Source organism: Neofelis nebulosa, chromosome 8 (genome assembly GCF_028018385.1).
Source record: "Neofelis nebulosa isolate mNeoNeb1 chromosome 8, mNeoNeb1.pri, whole genome shotgun sequence".
NCBI lineage: Eukaryota > Metazoa > Chordata > Mammalia > Carnivora > Felidae > Neofelis > Neofelis nebulosa.
The window spans coordinates 84,938,403-84,964,902 of NC_080789.1; the positions used below are offsets into that span (position 1 = coordinate 84,938,403).

Sequence of the window (26,500 nt, forward strand, 5' to 3'; positions counted from 1 at the left end):
AATTTGACTTCTGTATTCACATGTTTGTTTGTTTGTTTTTCCTCACCTGCTCTATATTCTACCTGTGTTGTGTCTCTTTGATTTACGTGCTTATTTACCCAAATTTTGTTGTTGCTGCTGTTTGGGTTTTAAATCTTGTTAAAAATTAGCTAAGTTTCGCATAAACAATTTCTAGATGTAGGTTGTATAATATACAGGTTTGTGTGTATAAATACCCACTTGCAGTTCTTCCTCCACAACTCCAAACTGGTTTAAGGCCACAGCTCAAATTTTAATGGACGAAGCATGTCACACTGTCTGCCTATTGGTGTTAGGGTGATCAGGATATAGAGTCAAGTTATCTGCAGATTGAATTAGCATCTCCAGCTAAATCTCAGGCAAGTCAAGTTGTCTTTGTTTTTAAGCTTTTTTTTTTAAGTTTATTTCTTATTGATTTATTTTGAGAGTGAGGGAGAGAGAGAGAGACAGATAGACAGACAGACCATGCAAGCAGGGCAAGAAGCAGAGAGAGAAGGAAGAAAGAATCTCAAGCAGGCTCTGTGCTGTCAGTGCAGAGCCTGAGTGATGTGGTGCTCTATCCTACAAAGGTAAGATCATGACCTGAACCAAATCAAGAGTTGGATGCTTAACCGACTACGCCACCCAGGCGCCCCTTTGTTTTTAAATTTCTTAAACAAGTTCCCTTGTTTCTTTTAAAAAGATGTTTTCTATTTCCTGGGTTCTGTATTCATTAACTAATGCAATAACTCATTCACTAGTATTTATTGGAGTCCTTTTAGGCACTAGATGCTCATCCTAGATTTTTGGGTTACAATCGTAAGGAAAAAGCAAAAACAGACAAAAAACTCTCAAAACACTAATCATGTTCTTAGCCACCATGGAATTCACAGTCTAGGGATAAGAATGAGTATTATATACTGCTTGGCTGGCTCAGTCAGTAGAGCATCTGACTCTTGATCCTAGAATCATGAGTTCAAGCCCCATGTTGGTCATGGAGCCTACTAAAAAAAAAAAAAAAAAAAAAAAAAAGGAGGGAGGGAGGAAACAAAGAAAAGAAAAATTAGTATTGTTAAACAATTACACAAAGCAATGTAAAAATGTGACCGTGATTAATGCTACAAGAGAATAATAAACATTGATGAGCCCTTAAATAGGAGGATTTGACCTCATGGGGATGTTTGGAGAAGGCTTCCCTGAATATAAATGATAATAGTAATGGTAATAGGCAACCCTATTGGTCGCTTTCTCTGTCCCTGGCACTGGGATGGTTGTTTTACCTGTGTAAATTTATCTAATCCTCCTAAATACCCTGAGAGGATGGCACTATTATTCACCCCAGTTTGCAGAGGGAAAATAAACACTAGGGATCTGTTCCAGCATCCAAATGCTTAACCTTTCTTCTGTCCTGCCTCTGGGAATAATGGGGAGAAGAATGTTCCAGGCACTGGAACTTGTCAGCTTGTGACTAGGCCCTGGAATGACAGGGAGTACATTGATAGGAGGGGCTGAGAGAAAGCCAGCAGGAAGATAAAGTCAGAGGAAGACAGCACAATACAAAGATGCCTCCATTTGCTTTTTGTGCAACTCTAGATTCCACTACTACCCATGTGTCTCAGGCTAACCCATGGGGAGCCATCTTTATTTATGGGGCCGTAGCAAATTACTCCTGGATTTAAGGTTTTCCAGCCAGATCTGCTCTACATTATATGGTAGATGACATAGCCTCAAGTTTAGATAAATTGCATACAATAAAGTGGAAAAGCTTTCGATTTCTTCTCTTCATATCCAAATATAGAAAACAATGATTGGGGGGCACCTGGGTGGCTCAGTTGGTTGAGCGTCCAACTTTGGCTTGGGTCATGATCTCATGGTTCATGAGTTTGAGCCCCACCTCAGGCTCCCTGCTGTCAGTATGGAGCCTACTTCAGATCCTCTGTCTCCCTCTCTGGCCCTCCCCACTCATGCCCTCTCTCTCTCAAAAGATAATAAACATTAAAAAAAAAGAAAACAACAATTGGTAAAACACCAGACTTTACACTAACTTGCCTATATTCACAATTAAAATCTTCCTAACATAATAGGTGATCACTCTTGGTCAGTTTACAAACTGATAAATGATTTGAGCTCAGATTAACTCTGGAACCATTATATAAGAGATACATAGATCATGAATGGGAAAAAAATGGTTATTTTTGGCTGTTTCAACATTAAGAATATCTCTGGTCAGGTAGAAGTTCCAAGTATAGTTAGATGGAAAATCCATTATTAATTTAAAACTGAGACCTTATTCTCTGGGGTTGTGTTAAGGGACTGTCAGTATAATAATAATTACAGATATAATTTAAGTACATAATAATCATATGCATGGTTAATGAAAAATTCTGTTTTATTTTGATAAGTGGTTAATTAAATCATTCCATAACACTAGTATTCTATGAGGCAACTCAGGGTTTTTAGAATGACTTTATTTAAATATTATATCCAAACAACACATAAAGAATAATGGTTGTTAAATGGAGTGGTTGTATGGAGAAGATCATTCATAGAAAATAAAATGTTAAATTTATAAATATAGGACAAGTTAAAATAATATAGTTCATATTTGTAATAACAGTTTTAGGGTTTTTTTCCTCTTTGAATTAATAAATAGTGTACTTTTGAGCACTCCCTACTTTTAATGCTTTGGTTGTAGTTAAAGTAAATATAAGATAGAAATTGCTGGTATTACCTCAAAGTAGAATATTTTTATATATTCATAATATTCATAAAAACACATTTTACATAGAAAACATAAATTCCATGAAACAAAGGAAATATTAGAGATTATTTATAAGCTGGAACAGAGAAATATAGCTTTGGTTGTTAAAGTGTTTAAACATGTCTCCAGTAAATCATGCTTTTAAATAATATGTCTTATAAAAGTAAATGACCTAGAGTTCTAAGTTCATAGGGCTGTACATATATATTTTCTTTCTTTTCTTTTTCTTTTTTTTTGCTTTCTTTCTGATTATAAAAGAAAAAATATTGTAAAAAAATATTGAAAAGCCTCCACAGTTACCTTTTCCCAGAGATAAGTTATGTTTTGTTTTCTGTCTTCTGGTTAGGTATAAAGACATCCTTTTCTCTCCTTTAAAATGGTGTCATAATCTTAATTCCCTGTTGATGGACATTAGGGTTGTTTTCTGTTATTTGGCAAATGATGCTACAAATGAGTATTTTTATGCACGTATCTTTGCACATGTAAGTGATTATTTAGATAGGATAAATTACCAGAAGTGGAGTTGCTGGGCTGAAAATCATGCACATTTAGAATTTCCACACATATTGCCAAATTGCCATTCGAAAGTGTATAAATTTACACTCTCACTAAATATATATGAGGATTTGTTTTCTCCCCAGCTATTAGCACTGGGTATCATCTTCTTTTAAAATTGTATCAGTTGGATAGAAAAGTGATATCTCATTGCAGTTTTAATTTGCATTGCTTTGATTATTACTGTATATACATGTTTGGAAGAGAATAGAATGGTATAGGAGAGGAAACAAACTGTATTTGTATAGCTTCATTGGGAATAGAGCTCAGGTTGAGACAATGTTGAAAATGGAACTTTCATGTTAGTCTATTTCACATCATCCAGTGTTTTCCAAATGCCCTCATTTTTTTTTTTTTTTGGAAAAAAACAGTTTGCACGTCATGACATATGCATTGAACTGTTTGCTTCAGTGGAGGAATGTGCAGAACTGTAGCAAAACCTTCTTTATAATGAAATTATTTTAATATCTTTCAGGCAAGAAATTAGTTTCATCAAGAAAATTGATTTAATTTAGAAGAGATGCAGTATTTATAGCCATAACCAGGTTAAACATTTCTCTCCACTCATCTATCAGAAAATAGCTTCTAACCAATAGATAGCTCTAAATCAATTAGTTCAGTTTAAGGTTTTCAAATTTTATTAATACTCCTCCCATCCTTATGACATTTATTTCTGCTGTGCAAGTCTTTGAGTTTCTTCACAAAACTTCACAAAACTGACAAGTACCTTTTGCTGGCCAGTTGACCGATCCAGAGAAAAATTTGCAGTCTTGACAATAATGGATTCTTTTGGTTCATAGAGCTGGAGAGTGACAAATGATTTCAGCAAATTCTTCTGAATATTATTCAAATTCAAATTCTCCCTAATATTATTATTTTTTCTTTCCAAGTGCCTATATTCATTAAAAAATTAAACTTGTATAGTGTAAGAAAACTTACTTTCTTCCCCATGACTTTAATAACAGGCAGAAATTTTAGTAGCTGATTAATTTTCATGAATCATCCAATACTTACTGTATTTTAGAAACATAAGTTGAAGAGAAATCAAGAATATTGATATCCTACAAATGTAACCTTGCCGTTTGCCAGACCTGCATGCTGTGGATCTTTACTGCACAGTTTTTGAATAGCAGCCTAATAAGCTTGAATATTCCACTGAGACTGAAAGAGAAGTAAATTTTTTGCAGTATCGTCTCCAGAGGCACCTTTGGTCGTCTGAACGCTGCAAACTATGAGTGAAGCTTGGATCCTTAGAGCATACCTTGTGCAGCAGTAGTAAAAACAGAGGATGAGTTTCATTGCAGATCATCTCTGGATGTGAACCTTAGTTGTGATTTATGAACCCTCCTGCCATAATCATGGCCAGTAACAGAGTGAAGGATTGTTTTTAATTGCCTTGAATTTTGTTCTTATTTTGAAAAAGTATTCTGTGTCTTAAATTTTCACTGAAAGAAATTTTAAACCATGACATAGGAACAAAGAGGTTTTTTTTTTTTTTTTTTTTTGTAATGAACTCAGGCAAAGCCACTCAAGTATTTAAAATCTAATTATCTCTGTTGAAGTTATTTAAGTTGTGCCCAAGTCTACATTTATTTAACTACTTGGAAAATATCTTGTTGTTTTAGATGTATTTGGTATACTCTGGTATTACACTTTATTTTTAATTGCAAAATAATATGGCTTAGTTATAAATAAGGAAAGCTGGACTCTGAACCTTATGTTCTTTCCAAGAATGTCCAGGCATGCTTAGGAATTCTCTACTGTTACAGATTTGTAAAAAAACACGAGGGAGGGACTTCAGAGTACATCTAATCGGTCGTCCTATTTCATGGCACCACATATAAACTATTACACTTAATTCTGAAACTCTAGCCATAGAAAAGAGCTTTAATAATCCATTCTCAGTGAATACTTGAATTATGCATTTTTTAAAATTATGCCATTAAGACAAATCTGTACAGTAATACGTATCTCAAGTTGAAAATGTACATTGCATATTAATTTTCATGGAAAAGTAGAATATGAAAAGCAATACGGTCATCATAGATGTTGTTCACTAGTAACAACCATTGGTTGAATTGCATCATTTTACGTGTGAATTTCCTCTACTTCCACCAAGGGTAAATGTTCTGGAGTGAAATTCAGCTGCCAGTCCTGGCAGTCTTGAGATGTATAGTTAGGTATTAGTGTGGGATGGAAAATGGAATTTGTTTTTGTCATGATTTTATTGGAAGGGGGAAAGGGTAGCTAAATTATCACTTAACTAGGAACTGGGCCAATCAAACAATAATGTATAAGATAAAGACTTCAATGACTTACACGTGTTTAAGAATTTAATATCATCATCTGGAAATCTTGGCATTTGACTTCGAGATATAGCATAGCAGAATTGCCATACGTTGCATCTTTGCACAGAAAGCTGCATTGTTCTTTTAGAAAATGTGGTTTTATAGAATAGGTTGCAACCTACCACAATGAATTTTCAGCATCAATATTGACAAATGACATAGAACAGCAAGCAAATGCTGGCAAGTGAGGTATTATGGCAGGCACAATAGTGAGGCTTCCAGTTTAGAGCCAACCATCAGCTTCTTTGACCTGCCATTAAATAGCCATAACCTTGTCCTAAAATTAGAATTTTAATTTCAGGCTTATGATTTAGGCGCATCTTACAAATTAAAGAAAAAGAAAACACTGTAGGTAACGAAAATGAATTTTTGAGGCTGTTTAATATGAATACAACCACTGCTTGGAGTTTTTATATTTTAAAATGGATAGTCAGGCAGTAAATAGGATTTCAGTATATGTCACAGTTAAGGATCTCTTTATATAGTGCCATAACTTTATGTATATAAAAAGATACATACATTTTGCTAAAATTAGCATAAGGCCTCATATCTGGAGCTACGTATTCCCTGTGTGGCAATGCAGTTTTATTCCTTATGTCTTCTATCCCCTCATCAAACATATATACTTAGGACATTGGCTTGAAAGGGAATGGTCAGGTTAAATCTCCTTTTTGAATAAAAGTTTTAATAATCGCATAAAAATAAATTGCAGAAATGTCTTCAGACATTTAGAACCAAATAGTGGCTCTATACTGGCTCTAAGATGAGACTTCTAGTAGAAAAGTTTGTTTTCTTGTCTTTAACCACTGAATTCCACTTTCTCTTCTGAGTGTAAACTGGCAGATTAGACATTTCCAAGGGTTTGTTCAGTGTGAAGTTTTTCAGGTGATTTCAGTTTAATGCAACCAGATAATTGTAGCTCCGGGGCTTAGTTAGGTTGTAAAGCCGCTAATCCAGACAATATTACCCGGTCACATGTTGTGCTTATAGGAGACACCTCTGCCTTTAATGGTCTCTCCCCATGCTGGCGATTTCTAGTTTCAGAAGTCCTATAAAAATGAGGCACACCAGGCCAAGATTAAGCCTGGAAAAAAAAAATCAGAATATGCAGTTTGGGGCAACAATGTAAAACCTTAAATCTTTTGCCAAAGATGAAATTTGATATTTTTGAATCATTAGGTTCTACCTTATTCCTTCTTGTCTCTAAGGAAATTTAGCACTGAATTTGAAGACCACATCTTCTTTTTTGTTTAAATGAGCTACTGCCAAAGCAGCCATACTCTAAGCATTTATAAATAGTTTAGTCAATTATTACAGTTATTATGTGATAGGATTCTCCCTTTCAGTGGAGTGCAGTAATTCACTTTCCATATTTATTCCACTCAGAACCTCTTCTGAACAGCAATTGTAATGCAATATTGAATAATGATATTGTTGGGATTCTGAAGGTTGTTACCTTTTTCTCTCACCCTGACCAAAATTTGGCATTTCTATTGTAGTTAATACATAAATAGATACTTATAAATAATAGGGAAATCTATTCATTTGTCAAACCTTTGTTTGCTCCTGTGGCCCACATGCTAATGAACAATTGGGAAATAAAACAACAATGGGGAGAGGCAGTTTATATGTGATTAAGCCTCTCTATTCTGACACTGAATGTTAGAGGTGGGGAGAAGTCCTGCCTTAGAGCACACTTTAATGTGGAGTATACAAATGGGAATTAGGATTCTATTGTGTCTAAGGCTAGGTTTAGGGTTTGGATGGGGTAAAATATGTAGGATCAAAGAGGACAGAGAAGGTAGAAATTGGGAGCTCAGGCACTGGGATTCTTGCGGCGTAAAAAGTCATTTCGTGGCAGCAAGACTGTACTCAGTAAAGTGCCAGGCCCAGAACTTAGCTCCCTATAAATACATCTTTTATACGTGCCTTCCACTTCCTTTTTCTTTCCTTTCATCTCCCTGCCTCCGACACCCGCCCCCCCCCCCCCACCTCCCTGCCCCTCTACTATTTATCTTGGGAGAGAAGGGTATACCATTTTACTCTTAAAAGGTTTTCATATCAATCCCTTCTTCCAAACTTTATGTTTTCCAAAAAATCATGTGTTGGTGTCATGGCTACTAAATATGCTGACTTCTCTTTGTTATCCTACAAGGAGGCTGACAGTAAGAAAATGGACAGTTTCCACTTGTCTTTAGTTTTGGTACTTTGGATCATAGAGAAAATCACCCCTCTTCAGCTGAGGTTGCCAACACAAGGACCACTATGACGCTTCTTAATTGTGATGGGGTTCTCTCTGGGTTGTGAAGAGGAAGGACTAGGGATGTATAGAGGCCATGCTGGCTGTTCCATTCTTTTCCCTACCCTGGTTGTTTTCCCTCACAGTCTCAGAAGCTGCTACTGTCCTCATTGATACAAAACATATGCATAGGTAGCATCACTGTCCCAAGGGTGGGTATAGTGGTGGGAGAGGAGAGTGAAGAGGGAAAAGGAAATTAGATGGTGGAGGCAAACTTTTTCCTTCATTTTGAACATGTGGAAATATTCCACATGTTTTATTTAAAAGTATATAGGTGCATTGGCTTTGTTATCCTAAATGTGGAATTAGGATAAACTTATTTTTTGATACATTCTGGTCACCATTAGAATCTGAAGGAATTCTTTAAATGAAATATTAAAAATTTTTAACTTACTTAAAACATACCATTCACCTTAACTATATTTATAACTTATTAGATAATCATTGTTCATGTTTGATGCAACAGAGAATTCATTGGAAATATAGGGCAAAGGTAGCCCGAGTTGACTTTTGTAGGCTAGCTCTGTAAACAAGATTTTCACATATGAAATAATTAAATGCGATATTAAAAACATCATTCATGTTTCAAAAAGTACATCTCTATTTTATATATGTAATAATTGTTACTTTTTTTCTTAACTGTTAGTTTGCTTATTAAAAAATCTTTCTTTAAGATCCAGGCTTGGAATTTACCCAAATTTTAAGTTAACTTGAAGGAAATTATAAAATATATTTGCATTCCTAATTGTCAAAATGTTTACTATTAGTCCATTATTCTACACATGTGAATTAAAGTTGCTTTATTGATGATTTTGGTATTGACCAATTAAAGTTGGATTAATCAATTAGGGTTCATTTCGTTTTACATCACAGTAACCTAGCTAGCTTTTTTTTTAAATTATAGAATATTGGAGTGTCACAGTGCCCCAAATCTTAGAAAGGCAGGACCCATAGCAGCTCTGGGGAACCCTGGGGAACCCCCTCTCCCCGACTGTTACCATTGAAATGATTCAGTGGCCTTGACTTGCAAATAAGGCCTGAAAATAAAATATTTATTCAGAACCAATAACATGCTAAATTCAGAACATACCAGGAGTTATACTCTGGAGTTATTGCACCAATTTCTGCAGAAAATAAACAGTTTTTTGGCAAACATCTCATTTTCCAATAGGCATTTGAACCTCTAATGATCAAGAGACTTTGGCAAAGTTCCTTGATCCTTTTCCCAAGTGGTGCCCTGTTTTAAGCTTCCAGAGGACACACTGAGCATTCCAGATCTGTATTCGTTTTCTGAGCTGTAGATACTGACCTATTTTTTTTTTTTTTGGCAGAGTTTGACCTTTCCCTGAACTCCCCAATGTGTTTATTACTTTCACCTGTTTCAATGCCCTTATGGCACTCTACCTGAATAATTACAAAAATACAAGCTAGAGTCCTTATGGTTAAAGGCTGAAAACTTCCAATCAAAAAATGGCGTCTGGCAAATGTCTCTTATTGCCAATCAAGTGCTTTGCAAATTTACCCAACTCTGCCTCTTGATTATACTCCTCCCTGGTTTCCACTACTGCCTTTCAGATTTTTCTAATTAGAAGGTAAGGAAACTATAACCAAATAGCCCTGGGTACATAAATCAGGGAAAGATTGCTGAGGTGGTGTCAGCTGCAGTGAATCAGAATTTGAGCCTTTTGTACCCACCCCCCCAACCCCCCGCCGGCCCAGTTTCTGCCCTGGTAGCCTGCAACAATCTGGAGTTCCAAATATTTTCCTATGGAAATTCTGAATTTCATCATCACAATTTCTCAAGTTTACATATGATAACTCTTTTATTACTAAGTTAGTGAATTTTATGTGTAGCCTGATCGATTAGTATTTTGGGTTAGAATATCAAGCAGTGCTTCTTAGTGCTAGGTATACAGATTAGCAGAGTATGAGAAGAACACAAATCCTATCATCTGATTACAGTTGCTTTTTTACCATCCCTGGAGTGGATCATGCAAAGTCATCTATTTCTACAATTTTATAATTTTTGACTAATTAAAAGAAAGTCTTGTAAGTAATCATAAGAGATTCAATTGTATTACTCTTGAATATCAAAAATAGCTGAATTTGACTATAGAAAGTTAACTCTAGATGAAAATTATGTGTCATTAGGATATAAAAGTATCACCTAAATCTCACATTATAAATACATAAAATATTAAACATGTATAAGAAAGATGCTCTTTTAAAAAGATAAGCCCTTCACTTTCAGGTCTTGTTTATGAAATTCATTTGGCTACAATAATTCTATTACATAGGTTCGAAGGTACATTTCAGCTCAGCTTTCTCCAAGACATTGCTAATCTTGTACTAGTGGAGTCCAAACAAACACAGGGTTTCTGCTGTTTTATGTGTTTTTTCATTTGTTAGTGCTTTGGTTTTGAATAAACCACAGAAGTACTTCACACATTGAAGTCTGGTGATTTCTAGTAGCTAAAACAGATAGGAACCCAAAACAAGCCTAGAAAATTTAAAATTAATGAATTAATCTATCCCTCTGAGCTACCAAGCTTTACTCATAAGATAGCTTCTTTCCTAGACTATGTAGTGTAATAAGCTTGAAAACAATGTTTTCTGAGCACAGCAAAATAATGCAGCAAATCAGAAAAATGAAGGGCCATTGCAGGGGTGGAGATGAAAAAGCAAAACAAAATAAAATACAGAAAGTACTGCAGTCATAATAAATTGATCCCATTTACTGTAATTCAGGGTTTCTTATCCTCAGCAGTGTTGACTTTTTGGGAGGAGGATTTGGATAGGAGTGGGGGTGCGGGAAGGGTTGTCCTGTGCCTTTTCGGATGTTTAGCAGCAAACTTGGCTTCTGTCCCCTAGATGCTTGTTTTACCTTCTTTCCTTCCCTGTTGTCCCCACAGTTGTGACAAACAAAATTGTCGCCAGACAGTACCAGAGTTCCCCTGAGGGGCAAAATTGACCCCTGTTGAGACCACTGATGTAGCCTTTAACAAGTGTAAAAACCTTCGAGGTCCATCAAAGCATACTTGTGATAGTCCTTGTTATAACTTGAAGCCATCAAAAAGTTTATCTTTAGCTTGTTCTCTTTAATTTGACAGGTAAATGTGCTACATTTTAGAAAGCCCTATATTCTACAGACTGGAATTTTAAAGTAAATTGATGGTGCTTGTGGGGTAAAGGTCAGTCATTTTAGAAATTTACATACAAGGAACCATTTTAAAGTCCTGTGACACGGAAAAATTATTGAAGATAATCATTTTGTAAAATATTTGCTTGCCTGATTATGCAGTCAAGTATTACAGGTCCTCTGGCATGGCCCTTTAAACTGATACTAAAATTATCTTCAGTTTCCTGAGCGCACATTATATAGGACAGTAAGCGGAAACAGCCCGAGCACAATAGGAAGTGTGGGGAAGTTGGCCTCAGATCCATGTTTAGATTTGTTGGACAGTCAAAACTGGAAATGAATAAAGATCCCTCGAAACAAAGAAAGTTCCTCTAAAAATTGTTCTTGATAGTTCAGATAGCAAGTTGTACCTTTCCTTTATTCATTTGGATATATTTTCCCAAATAAAAAGTGTGATGTGGCTCCAACCTTTGATCTGTTTAAAACTGAACATATTGGAAAAGATGACTTATATTCTTTCTGGGGATTTATTTTAAAAAAAATGTATCTGGTTATTGAATGCCAAATGTGTATATGCACCTTTCTTATACTGGCTATACATACCAAATGGGATCAAATAGCATGATTGACAGTATCATCTATTGCAATAATATTTTGAATGTTTCAGATTCAGAAACCGTTACCAATTAGGTAGTCTCTTCAAGAAAACTCAGGTTTGGAAGGACCGCTTGTAGGAGAGTGGCTGTCTGTCTACAGCTGCCTCAGATTAAAGTTTGCTTATGCAATAGAATTTTAAACCTTAGATTCTGCCTTGCCAGTTTGAATTTAATGTTTTTCCCTTTCCTGCATTTTTCACTATTATTCTTTAACCTCTGAGTTCTGTAATTTGTACCTGTGTTTCCTTAACATAATTTTAGTCTATCGTGTTAACTTTTCTATGGTATACTTTTTGTATTTTAATTTTTCCTCATATCTTATCTTTATGATTGTATACATTCTTCCCTATTTTATCCTTTTTTTAAATTTTTGCTTATATCTTCCTCGGTATTATTCCTATGTTTTTTATGTATTTTCATTATAATTCACATATTGACTAGAATATTCTATAGAAATTTTGTATCCTTATCCCATTTTCTTTGCACTTATTTTAAATATTATTTATTTACTTATTTCTTTTGTATGACTATTACCTGTATTTTTCTATTGATTTTCACATCTTTGTCTTTCATTAAAAGGCTAGATATATGAGGAACGGCTATAAAATCCATGTTCTGGGAAGAAGATTTTGAATATGTTACTCTTACAGTCCCTAAAGCCTACTCTAAAATCTCAAGTGTCCAAAACTCAACTATCTACAGGAGCCAGACAGAACTGGTGAGGACTGGGATGAACCCAAGAGTATGTGTCTCTACCACATGGGCAGCTTCCATTTTGTATCAGTAGATTGCTGCCATGTGAAAGGCTGAGGCATAGCATTGCCAGATCTTCCAGGTTTTCAAAAGGTGTCAGAATTATGGATTCTCTTAGTTTCTAAATACTGGAAAATACTTTTATAACATGTTAATACTATGTAGGTCAAACAGAATGCCAGACAGTGATATCCGGCTACTTTTCAAAGCTATTGCAGGAACAGTTAAAGGCAGGCTATATTGTTAGCCAATTCAATGATTTCTTAAATCAGGAGGTTGTTTCACTCTTATCCAGTCATTCTGAGAGTTAGAAATTAGCAATATTTAGCCTGTCTTTCTGTCTTAGGGTACTTTTCTAGTAATAAGAATCTTAATGGTCAGGATTCTCTTCTCTTTTAGGAATAAATTTATTTTCTACCTTTTGGTTACTTGAATCCTGAAGAGATTAAGTATTAGTAGATTTCTCTCTGTGTTAAGAAATTGCCCTATACATTTACAGCTACCATGTGTGGTCTTGTCTTACTATTTTTTGTTATTTCTATTTTAATACTACCCATGGAAGTCTCGTTAAATATAAAGGGCATTTCTAGAATACTCCCAAATTATCATAAAACAGAATGATTAGGAAACAATATTAAGAATTCTAGAGAATATTGTATAAATAGAATGTTGCATAAATAGATGAGAATTGTTGAATAAAGTGGAAATGAGGTAAGTCATTGCTATGTTTAGAGAAAATAATATAATCTTGCTTACAAAATATTATAGTAAGTAGAAAAAAATCATACAAGGTGAATGAAAGCAGGATGAAGTTAACTGGAGTGATTTATAAGAAAGTCATTGTTTCTAAATGGATTTCCACATTTGTTCAGAAACGTTGAAGAGAATTATGAATTTCCAAAGGAATTGGTAATCCTGTTATTGATTTCTAGATCCCAAATACCCAGCCCTGTTCTAGAACAATAGAGGATAGTGAAATTGAAAACAAATTGATTTTTTTTAATGCTTTGTCATATGCTGTATCATTCAACACTTAACACTATGGAGTAATCACGAGAGTCATTATCCTTATAGAAGCTGAGACTAAGGAGAATGAACAATGTTACCGAAGACACATGGTTAGTTCTTAGATGTCAGAAATATAACTGTAGGCTCTTTCATTCCTGGTCTATCATGCCATTCTGCTGTTCTGCTATATTATCATTCATTGGTAAATAGATAGTCATAGCAATCATAAAATGTACTGGGAATCCATTACTCTTGTGAGTTTACATGTGGATACACTAGGTAAGATTCTCAATAATTGACAATGGGTCTTTTTTTTTTTTAATACAGGTTAGAACATACAAGAAACTAATGGTGAACCTCTAACCTGTATACTCCTTTTTGATTATACTGTATTTTCAGTTGGTTGAACTATATGATTTTTTTCTTAGACTTGAGTTTCTGGTTGAGCTTATTTAAATCCAAAGCTGTCATATTTTTTGTAAGTTTTTAAAATTTAATTTGAGAGAGAGAGAGCATGAGCAGGGAAGGGGGGAGGGGCAGAGAGAGAATCTCAAGCAGGCTCTCCACTGGCAGCACAGAGACTGACATAGGGTTCGAACCCATGAACCACAAGGTCATGCATGACCTGAGCCGAAACCCAAGAGTCAGATGCTTAACTGAGCCACTCAGTACCCCCCATACCTTTCATATTAAATAAGTGAGAAAGAAGGGAAGCAGTCACGAAACATACTCCTGTGCGATTTTCCTGTTTCAGCCATTTGCAGAGTTTCCACTGATTGTTCTAAACATGTGACCTGAAAACAGAGGAGTAAATTTTGTCACTCTGCTCTAAAAAAAATAATTCTAGTGTGGTCATTTTCAACTGAAATTTGAAGAGAGGGAACAGGGCCATCAGCCCTTCTAAATAATGGCTCTCTTCATCCTCCTGGTCCATCTCAAAGCAGGTGCTTCAACTCTTGTTCTCTTAATCCTGTTGAAGGCTTGTGCTTTAGATATGTGGAAAAGCTCCTGATTTGAATTCTGCAAAAATGCAGAATGCAAAATGAAGATGAGGTCCTTCTGTAGTCAGGTTTTGTTACTCAGTAGTTAGCTCAATTTTCAGTATAATTTTTTCGATTTACATCTTATCAAGAAGCAGGATAGAACAACAGGTCAACATCATGACTGTGTGCTTTTGCTATTGATATTATACTTACGTATAATTCTACAGAAGTTACCAGGAAACCTCTGAAAAATTGCAGAATGAGAGCTCTGTGTCAGAGTACAATTCCTGCCTTTTACTGAGACCTGAGACAGAGAACTGATCTAGGTGGATATATTACTTCTGGGCCAGTGTTGCTTTGTTTTCTTTTGTTTTTATCATTTCCAGTTTGAACCCTGATCATAAGAGTGAAAGTTCAGCCCAACAATTTGTTCATTTTCATTCATTCTCTCCTGCACGCCCTCTCCTTCCTCTGCACCTCCCTCTCCCCAGCCGGTTGCACTTTTCCTGGAAGTAAACAGTAGATGTTACATATATTAACACTGTGCTCCATACAGTGCTTTTGGGTGTGCTCTCTGTGCAATTCCCTGGCAGTCGTAAATTAATTAAAAGTAGACAGGAACCACAGAAAAAGAAAGTTCTTTTTTTCTCCCCCCTCCCCCTTTCTTTTTCTATGGGTAAATAGCTCGTTCCTTTGTTCCTGGGTGCACGATTTCATTTCTGCCATTATTGTCCTCATTGTTCTCTGAAACAGGAGGGGTCTGGGCCAGGAGCAGCAAGGTCTCAGCTAATGACGGGAAGTCTTTAAAGTTTGCGCTGCATTTCATCTTCTCTGTGGGAGTTTTAGGACGTATCCAGTGTTTGATCCCCACCGCGCAACTTTGCTTCTAGTTAATTAACAGATCCCCCATTACACACTCTCATCTAGAAGCACATGGGAGGCCTATTGGGAGGTAATTCAAGGCCAATCTGAGTGATGGCAAGAATTAGAGAAATCAGTTGTTTTAGGGCTAATGTTCAGGAAATAAAGACGTCCCATTTTAGAGATCTCATTTGAAATTTTTGATTTTTTTTCTTTTCTATTTAAAAATAGAAGATAAGGGAATTATATTTTGTCCACATAGTCTTACTGTGACTATTCAGGAGAGTTTGAACTTAGAACTCTTTATGACTGCATGGAAGAAAAAATAAAAATGAGAAAAAAAGCTAGACAGACAATAGTATGGGATGTTGCAAGGCTAATAAGAATTTTTGTTGCCTTTTTATTAGCTGTCCTTTCCTGCCCAGCTGATTAGCCGGGTCCTAACTCCTAACTGTCCACAACAACTTTTCCAGGACACATGAGGCAGAATAGCTGGCCAGAACATCTCAGTAGTGGCTCATTTTACAGTCAAGGCTAAATCATACTTCGTTCTTATGTTGCTGGTTTGTTTCCAAAGGTGTCAAAGTGATTTACAAATAATAAATAGTAGCTTCAGTATTAGGATCACCTCCCCTTCTAGCCTCTTTCCAGATGAATGTTGCAAAATAAAACAAAGATCCAAAGTTAGAAGTTGGCACATGGATGCCAGTATAGAGCCCTCATATTTCAGCGACTCTGCTATCCTGGATCCCAGGTAGTCCAGGTTTGGGTAGCATTTGAAAGGGAACGCCTTGTTCAATTTCTTACCCTTCTACTGTTTCCCCAGCCCTATGAGCAATGACCCCCTTTATCTAATGAATTAGGAGCTACTCCTGCCTTGCAATTCTCAGTTCGACACTTGGCAATGAGAATCAAACCGGGGCTATTTAGTGCAGCAGTAAATGGCCCGCCACATTAGCCCCCTGGCATGCTAAGCTATTAGGTTGTTTTACTGTTGTTAAAGTTACATTTGTTAGGTGGAGTTGCTGCCCTTCCATACAAACTCAGCAGTGCCTGATACTGGCGGAGGCGGCACGTGTACAAAACGTGTGCCATGCGGGACCCGAACGGCCAGGCAGTATGGCTGTGCTGCACATAAGAAGCATTCTTCTGTCTGAAAAAGCAGACACATGGATTATTATGATTCAAAACGAAGAAGAAAAGGAGACCACTGGACAATCATGATTTTTGCACTTTGCTGTGACTAAACTAATTACATGGGCTCGATTAACCATTAATTTACAGCAGTTTTTAAGTGAGCCACTAATTGTCATAGTGCCATGGAGAAGAAAGGCCAGGGATGAGAGGCACTAAATAAACTGGTGTGGCACTCCACAGGCCAGCAGCCAGTGCTGCACACACGCACTGGAGCTGGGCAGAATCTTCAGGAACCGAAAGATGAGCATGGGAATGAAGGAGAGATATTCAGGGTGCTTCAGTGGTGGTGGGTGCATGTGTGCATGCGTGCTTCTGTGTGTGTGTGTGTGTGTGTGTGTGTGTGTGGAGAGAGAGAGAGAGAGAGAGAGAGAGAGAGAGAGAGAGAATATTTCTGCAAAGAAAGGAAAATGCCAGTACTATATAGCTCCATGTAGCCAGCTTGCAGGGTTGAGTTGGCATTTGGTAACTTGGTAGCGGCTGCCAGTGTGTGTGTGGTGGGAGAAGAGGGAATAGACAACAAGAAAAACACATAGAGCTTAAAAAAAGATGTAAAATGATTCACTTCATGCCATATGGACAAAAATGTTGTCACAAAAATAAGGCCAAAAAATAGTGCCAGGTTAGACTTTTAGTTCAAAAACATATGTATAATCATCCCCATGAACATGAATTTTAATTAGTATTTTGATAGAGAGAAACCAGATATTTTTTTAACCTGCTCTGTTCTTGTTTTCTGTTCCTCTCCCAGTTTTAGCCTCCATTAAACATTCATATACTGTATGTTTTGTGTCTGTATGAAGAAAATGCCTTATCCCTGGATTGGTGGGAACGCAAACATCTTGGTTTTCTGTGGCATACAAAATATCTTCCCAGTGGAGCTCACAAGCAGAAACTTATCGCTGGGAAATCTAGAGCTCTCTCGGAGCCCTGGGCACACCAGGAAGGAAGGACGCCATATGCCTTTCCCCTTTGTCAATGGAGGCATCTGTACCCATTTGCTTCCCCAGATCGACTCTTCACACCCATCCACATCTCATCTCCCTGGGATGCCTTTTAAAAATGAAACAAGTTTAGTCTATATACATATTACTATGTGACAGGGCAGTTTTAGAGAAAAATGGGTAAGATTATCACCACAGCAACTTTAAAAAAAATAGAACATATAACTTATTGATAAATAAACTTAATGAATGCTCACATTTTACATATTAGTTTTCTTCCATCTACTTCTCAAAAGGGTTTCAGATGACATCACTCATCAGAAGATACTGTGCTGAATCATCTTCCCTTAGTAAAGCTCTTTCCCACCTTAAATAAGGTGCCTCAATTAATGCCCTGCATATGATAATGAGATGCTGATATAACAACACGCTTCTGTTAGCAATGAATTTGCTGCTTAGAGGGCCACCCACACCCGAGGGTGTTTTTTGTTTTTTGTTTTTTGTTTTTTACCGTAAAAGAATACAGGGGAATCAGATATGTGATTTTAAAGTGATACAATTGAATAAAAAACCTTGTATTATAAATCAGTCAAGTCTTGGTGCAACAGCATTCACCTAGTTTGTATTCTTTATTAAAATCCCTGAGCTTGCCTCTTAGTATTAGCTGTAATTCATTCTCTTCCAAGGGCAAGGATAAGACCAATGATAGTCTTAGGAAAGGTGAATTTTACCAAGCTCTTTGGCGTCTCTCAGGAGTTTCTCAGACTTTTTTTTTTTTTTTTTTGGCAAACACTAACACAGCCATTCCTTTTTTTCTTTTTTCTTCCCTTTATCCCCTGAGGAAACTCTGGTCCCTTCAGCAAGAGTGTGAGGCCCCGTAGCCTGGTTGACTACACCCTCTTGGTGTTGGCAGTTCTCTCTGGGCTTGTTGTCTAGACCGCTACTCTTCCTCAGAGCCATTTGTCATCATTCCTGTGGCGTTTATGACAACAGCAGAGAATGTGCCATTGGGCGCTCAGTGATCTCAAGCCACAAATGGAGATCATATCTAACCGTTATTTTGGGACTGCTGCAAGGATGACTTTCACATTATTAGTCTGCCTCACTTGGGGAAGAGTAGAAAACACTATTGCTAAATACACCTGCCTACTTTCAGAACTAACGCAGGGGTCTGTTTTCTGAAAACGATGTCCAAGCTTTTGTGTCAGATTGGGTTCAGTAGATCTATTAATTCATTCATTTAATCACTATTTTCAAGACCTTAATATGAGTTCTAAATGTAAAGAAAGTTAAGAGTTGTTTCTTGCTACAGAGATGCTTGTACATAGGCAAATGTCGCCCTGGCTCTTATGTTTTTAGGACTTCTAGTGGGTTTAGGTTAGTTTAAGTTCTCAAGAAAGTCTTCTGAGAGGAAGAAAAAACATTTTAAAGTTCTAAAATTTTAGAACTTTTCTCTTATAGATCTGTATTCAAGACTGGGAATACATTTGAGCCCTAGTGAAGCATCAAAGGTAATTCAGGCTTCCCGATCCTACTCCTTTTCCATATCAGAAATGTAGAGGTTGGGCGCCTGGGTGGCGCAGTTGGTTAAGCGTCTGACTTCAGCCAGGTCACGATCTCGCGGTCCGTGAGTTCGAGCCCCGCGCGGGCTCTGGGCTGATGGCTCGGAGCCTGGAGCCTGTTTCCGATTCTGTGTCTCCCTCTCTCTCTGCCCCTCCCCCGTTCATGCTCTGTCTCTCTCTGTCCCAAAAAAAAAAAAAAAAAAAAAAAAAAAAACATTAAAAAAGAAATGTAGAGGTAACTGACAGCTGTAGACTATGCAGAGTAGACTCAGGCAGCCTCCTTTCCCACCAGTGATATTCTGGGAATCCTACGAGGATTTGAAAAAATACTCATGCAGGCTATTAATTATGAAATTATTTGCAATTTCAAAATACTGTAAAATAACCTAAATCTCCATCCATTGAATAAATGAAAGTGTGTCCATATAACGAAGTATCATGCAGCTGTAAAAAATAATGGAGCACTAATATGGAGATATTTCCAGGATACATTGTTAGTGAAAATTTGAAAAACTTAAGAGAGTATGTATAGACTCTTTACTTTTCTCTACTTCACTCATAGTATATAGTATGCTGTATATTGCACAAGAAAGGACAAATAAGAATGAATGATATTTGCTTATTGTTACCAAAAATACAGGAGGGATAAGCTAGAAGTAATAAAAATAATTACATATAACGTGTGGATGGGAATGAACAGAAGGGATGGGGAAAATTTTTGACTTTTGGAAAATTCAAGTACCATATATGGGATGGGAATGGGAAAATATCTGTAATATTTGATACTAACATTGATGGAAAGCTGAATGATGATTATTGTTGGTACAAGGCAATGAAGGGAAATCATGAGATTGATACCTATTGCTTTGTTTCTATTACTGGTACTTTCCCATTAAATTTATTTATTTCTTTTCTTTCCCACTAAATTTATTCCTTAATTATTATTTTCTTGCATTTCTACACTACCAATAATCTCTTCTTCCTCTCCCATGCTAGTAGTCCTTTTGACAAGAGAGGAAAATAAGTGAAACTATTAATAGTTTTCTCATTTTGGCAATAATTTGAGCCAATGATGTGATTTTATATCGTGTTTTCTCAGGAGAGGAGGATACAGAATCAGTGCATATTCTTTGCCAGTTTCTAAGTCTTTACAATTATTAAAAAACATACATTATAGGAAATATTACTTGCTTCCTGAGCCACATTGTTTTTTTTTTTTCTTTTTATTTACTAGAAAATGCCAATATGTACCATTTTCTACTAATACATAACTATCTCCCTGAAAGTGTAACATGCTTTTGGGGTTAACCTTTTGGAGACAAGAGACTAGTCATTAGTAAAATTATTTTAAGAAAATGAAACATGACTATGGAAAGGAAAAAGGAAACTAAGGCTCAATAATGGTTAATTACCCAGTGCCCCAAAATGTTAGTATTTTATTTTTTAAAAATATTTTTAACATTTTTTTTTATCTTTGAGACAGAGCACGAGCAGGGTAAGGACAGAGAGAGAGGGGGAGAAACAGAATCTGAAGCAGGCTCCAGGCTCTGAGCTGTCAGCACAGGGCCCTGTGCGGGGCTCAAACTCATGGACTGCGAGATCATGACCTGAGCCGAAGTCGGACGCTTAACCGACTGAGCCACCTAGGCACCCTGACCCAAAATGTTAATATTTTAAACTTCTTCCTAACTTCTGCTCTGGATCACTGCTTCAGCATGGTCGTATACCTCTTTTATAAAACAAAGATGGGAGATATACATTATTTAAAAATTGGTGTGTATTGGGCCTACTTTAGGCAATTTTTTTTTTTGTGGGGGGGGAGAACCCATGACTTTGATGATGGATAAAGTAACCTATGGGGTCATATTCTCATCTTTTGATCCTGATGTTGCTGTTCACCTGAGGGAAGCAAAGGAAGAAGGGCATGTGAATCATGAGGTTTACTTCTTTATTGGTGTGGAATTTGTATTCAGTTTAATAAAAATTTATTGGCACCTGTTTTGTGTCTAGCACTTGAGTAATTCCTTTTATTCAATGACCTTGTCCTTAAATAGGCAAAATTTCATAGAGTTTCACCAAGTTCAAGCAGTCTGAGAATTAAACATAGTGTATAGGTAGAAAGCCAGAAGATGACTATAGTGATGTATAGAGTGAGCACCCTGTGTGTTTCTAATGAGAATGAAAGGAATTTACGAAGCCTAAATATCCTCTGTTTAGTTTTAAGTCAGTGATCATGATATTAAAGAAAGTTGTATCGTTCCACATATCAGTGCTTTTCATCATGCAGTGACATAGTGAAAAAAAATAACCAAGTAGAGACGTCAGTTCCCCATATCAAAAGCTATGAAATATAAGTGCTCCCAGCCAAAGAAGGCAAGATCTGGAATTTTTTTTTTAAATGTGGATATATAGAATAAATATGCAACCCTCCTGATAATGTTGGCTGATGAAATGAAATTCACCAACTGTAATTCTGGCACGGAGAGACACACATAGTGCCCGCATGTGCGCACGCGCGCTCACACACACACACACACACACACACACACACACGTGCACACACACGCACACATATACACACATACCCTCAGCATATCCTTAATCATTTGCTATCTTATTTATATTTCATTTGCTAGAGTAAATTCTATCATTTGAACTTTAAAAAAATGTATTTCAATATTACTTAGGGAAAAATAGAAAATAATGTGATTGGCTTTCAAATAGCTTATTGCCATTCATATACTCTCAAGATAAATTATATTAAAGGAAAAAAAAAACAGAAAGAAAGAAACCCTGTTTCAGCTCCCGAAACATTCTAAATGGAGACTTAGCTCTAAGTAATCAAAATTGCTTTAGTTGTGCAGAGCGGCATTAAAAGCCTTGTCCACTAATTGAGTGAAGCAGTGCTATGGAACAGTCCTGTCCCCTCATTAGGTGAACTTGCAGGCACTGTTTGTCATACTGGGTTGCCGGCCTCAATCTAACAGTACTGCTGGCTCAAATGAGCAGTAATTCATTATGACACAGTATGTCCTTCTGTGAAACAACAATGTGAAGCCCATGGGGCATCTGTCTGCCACTTGCACTTCCTTATCACATTCCTTCCCACTTCAGGGCAAGTGACCACCTTCGCCTGAGCCTTCTAACTTCTTTAGCTAACTGGTGATTGGAGATGCAGTTTGAGTGAAGCATTGCATCCACCTCCCTTCCACAGATGTTGTAGAGAGGAAGAGGGTGGATATCAATGGGCCCAGTCCTTCTGGAAAAAGATGACATGTTCTGAAGGAAGCAGAGTGCTCTTGTGTATATGTGTGAGTGCAAGGACTTCTTTTTGAATGCAAATGCCTCCCTTGTTGTCAAATCATAGGGGATGTTAATAGAAAATATTGAGGTAAAATGTTCATAAATGTGATAGAATTCTGAAAAGAATGAAAGGTTTCTGACCATATACGTTCAGCTATTCAACGACACATTTGGAGAGAAACTTCATGTTTATATGATGAGCATTATTGCTGTTCAAAATGCAACTTTTCTACTCTTATGAGCAGGTAGATTGCTATCACTAGGGAAAAGTTCTAGCAGTCATGCAATTGGATACTTCCTCTTGCCAACTCTAAATTTTGTGTTGTGTCAATTAGCTCGTTGTGTTGATTCAGATAATTTCTTCTGTCTATGGAGGAACAACTAAATTCAACTGCTAAAGAATCTCTAAACCATGTCCGGATACAGCTTTTCCTCTGAGATCCTTAACTTGACCATGGATGTAGAAAACTTTGCACATATTGACTGTTGACTCTACAGCATTGGGAGTGGTGGTACTTATTAGTCAATGAGTGAGGTTCAGGGCTGTTGTGCCCCCACTGTTTTTCCAAGGCTGAGCCTAATCTCACTGTAGGACATCTACTCCAAGTAATATGGGCCTGGTGGGATTTTAACAGCATTAAAAGCCTGCCGCCTAACATACCATTTATCATTTGAAATTCCACAATTAGACTCATTCCTTTGGATGATATTTAAAAAACAAAAAAAACACAAACTTTTCTTGATATAATCTGATTGCTTAAGCTGGTTCATACATTACCATTAGTTACTAGTAATTATTTGTTTATCTACTATTTATTTCTGTAAACTCTATCCCTTCATAAAAAGCACTCTAACAAAATCCATCAGTTTAGAAATAGTGCCCATTACCTCATTTTACAAAATTCTTACATTAAACATAGATACATGTTTTTAGATAGTAGTTCCTAATGAGTCTTGACTGAATTCCTGCTTTCTCCACCAAATCTGCTTCATCCCTATTCAGTCTTCACGGTTTCAGTGAATAGCAACTCCATCCTATTTGCTCATTCCAAACACCTAGGAGTCATCCTTGACTTCTAGCTTTCACTCACCTCCATATCCAATTAATTCACTGGCAAATCCTTTCTGCAAAAATATACATTCCGAATTGACCACTACCATTCTGGCTCAAGATAACACAAACTGTTGCCTGGAATATTAAAATAGACTCTTCAGAACTACCTTCACTCTATTTATAACATAGCTCTGAAAATAAGTAGTGTCATTTTAGTTGTCAAAAGGTCTGGGGATTATTACTGGCATTTAGAGATGCAAAATGACCTACCATGGGTTTGATGGTCAGGACAAGGAGGAGTTACCCACAGAAAATTACACTTTTGCTCAAACCCCTTCAATGGCTGCTAATTTTTCTGAGAATATAAGCAAGTAGTATTACAATGGCCTACAAGGCATTACACAATCCTTCCTTCCCCCTCCCTCACTTATCTGATCTCATTTCCTGTTAACTCTCATTCATTCACTGCATTACAGCCACTCTGAAAATACAGTCATGCTGGCATGCTATTCCCACCACCTGAAAAGTTCTTCCCCCAATATACTAGCCTTACTCCTTCACCTCCTTATTCAAATGTCTTCTTTCTCAGTTACCCAGTTGTAGAGTATCTTTTCAGATTCCTAACCACAAGCTATTTTGCCACTGAAATACTGATCACTATCCAACATATTTTGTTATATTCTGGTCTTTCTTCACTTACCAGACTATATCTTACAGTATCTTACATGAGAGATTTTTGTCTGTTGTTTTGTTTGCTGTTATTATCACGTAGCTTAGACTATCTGGTACATAGTAGGTGCTCAAGGAGTTATTAAATGAAAGAATTTAAACTCATAAAAACCTTAGGCAGTATTGCATTAAAGAAATGAAAATTTAAAAGCTGAGGGGCTAGTAGATTAGTCAAGATACACATAGCTTAGTAAAGAGAGGAGTTTTCACCTGTTCTCATGAATACATGTATTTATTCATCCACTAAGTATTAAACTCCAATTTAAATCAGGTACTTTTCTAGGTGCTAGAGGTAAAGCAATGGAGAAAATAGGTAAGGGCATGTAACAAAACTAGTTTTAGAGATGGTAAGTGCTATGCAGGAAATAAAAGGAAGAAGGGGGGTAGTGACAGGTAGCAGGGGGAGGCCTCCAATTATTGTATATTTCCCACTGTAACCTAACTCATTTCTATATTAGTAATAATTATTTTGTTTGATATACAGTAAAACCTTGGTTTGTGAGCATAATTTGTTCTGGAAACATGCATGTAATCCAAAGCATTTGTACATCAAAGCAAATTTCCTCATAAGAAATAATGGAACCTCAGATGATTCATTCCACAACCAAAAATATTCATATAAAATTATTACAATACTGTAATATGATACAGAGTAATAAAATAGAAAATATAAAGAAAAATAACTTAACCTGCACTTACCTCTGAAAACCTTGTGGGTGGTATAAGACAAGAAAGAGGAGGGTTACTGTGTAGGATGACTTTCACTATCACTAATGGAATTACTGCTATCTATTGACTCAATGGAATCTTTTTCTGCATGGGGGCCATTGTATATGCTCACACAGATGTTGATTACAGTACGGTATTAATGAACTCTTGTCATATACTGTATTTAATGAAGTTGGCAATAAGGCAGCAGAGGAAAAGGTCTATACCTGCAGGCAGCCTGACCTAGAATGAAGCAAAGCATTCCTAAGCTTACTCTTGTGTGGAAAAGCAAAGGACTGTCCATAGGTGCTTTGAAGTGACAAAAAATTCACTAGTGCCAGTTGTGGGCACCTTCCAACATTCTGAAAAATCACTGATTTCTGCCAAACACCATGGCCTGAGAAGGAGCATTTGAACATGGGAGATGATCACCTACAATCCCACAGTGAGAGAGAGGAAGAAAGAGAGAGGAACCATTGGCTCAGTGGTGATCATATGACATTTGGCATCATGTACTACGTGTGTTGCAAGACACTTAGCAAGTTAAAATGTATTAGCAAACACTTGAAAAGAAAATAAAGTGGGGAAATGATACATAAACAGGTATATTTTGAAAAGGTCTATGTGGCCTGTTGGAAATAAAATGGATTATGATGCGGGCTGTCTTGGGTTCAAGGATCAGCTTTGCTCCATGCTGACCATGTAACCGTGGACACTTAAGTTCACCTCCGTATTCTCATTTGTTAAGTATTAAGAATGCACACTTTGTAGGTGGCTGTGAAGTAAGAAAGTGGTATAGGTAAGGTATCTAATACATAATAAAAGATAAATGGGTTTTTTTGTTTATTTTATTTATTTAATTTTTAAAGGTTATTTATTTATTTTGAGAGAGAGAGAGAGAGCACAAGCAGGGGGGCGGGGAGAGACAGACAGACACAGAGAGAGAGAGAGAGAGAGAGAGAGAGAGAGAGAATATCCCAAGCAGGTTCTGCATTGCTAGTGCCAAAGCGGACATGGGGCTCAAACTCACTAACCGTGAGATCATGACCTCAGCCAAAATCGAGAGTTGGATGCTTAATTGACTGAGCCACCTACGTGCCCTGATAACAAATGGTTTTTTGAAAGACTTTTTTCTACTGCACAGGAAATGAACCTGGATACGGTACCCCAGAGGGCATCTGTGTGCTGAGGAGAAAGATCAGGTTATTATGAGGTCACTAAGTACCAACTGAGAACCTTTATAAAAATCCTTTCTTTCCCCCACTTAAATAGCAATATACAATTTGTATGAAATTTTTGTTATTGTATTTAATAACTTTATGCTATTATAAAAGTTATTTATTTGTGAAATGTTTAGAAAATGTAGATTAGCAAAAGAAGAAAGTAAGAAATTCCTGTAATTCTAAAATTAGCATTGCCACCTTTCGGCTATCAGCACAGAGCCAAACACCGGTCTCTATCTCACAAAAGGCATAACCGATTAAGCCACCCAGGTGCTCCTGGGTTGAGTCTTGAGGGAGAGTAGATAAAGAAGAATTGCATAACATGGTCAAGTTGTCCCATGTGTAGAGTTTGGGACTGGAGCAAGGAGAACATCTAAGGAACATATAATGGTCCTGTAAGAGAAGAATAAGAATGTAAAGAAG

General features: G+C 36.7%; 1 protein-coding gene across 9 annotated transcripts in view; it reads left to right on the top strand.

Moving 5' to 3' along the window:
* SOX5 (SRY-box transcription factor 5) overlaps positions 1 to 26,500 on the top strand; it is a 1,021,816-nt gene that overhangs the window by 312,192 nt on the left and 683,124 nt on the right. The gene's annotated exons all lie outside the window — the stretch shown is intronic.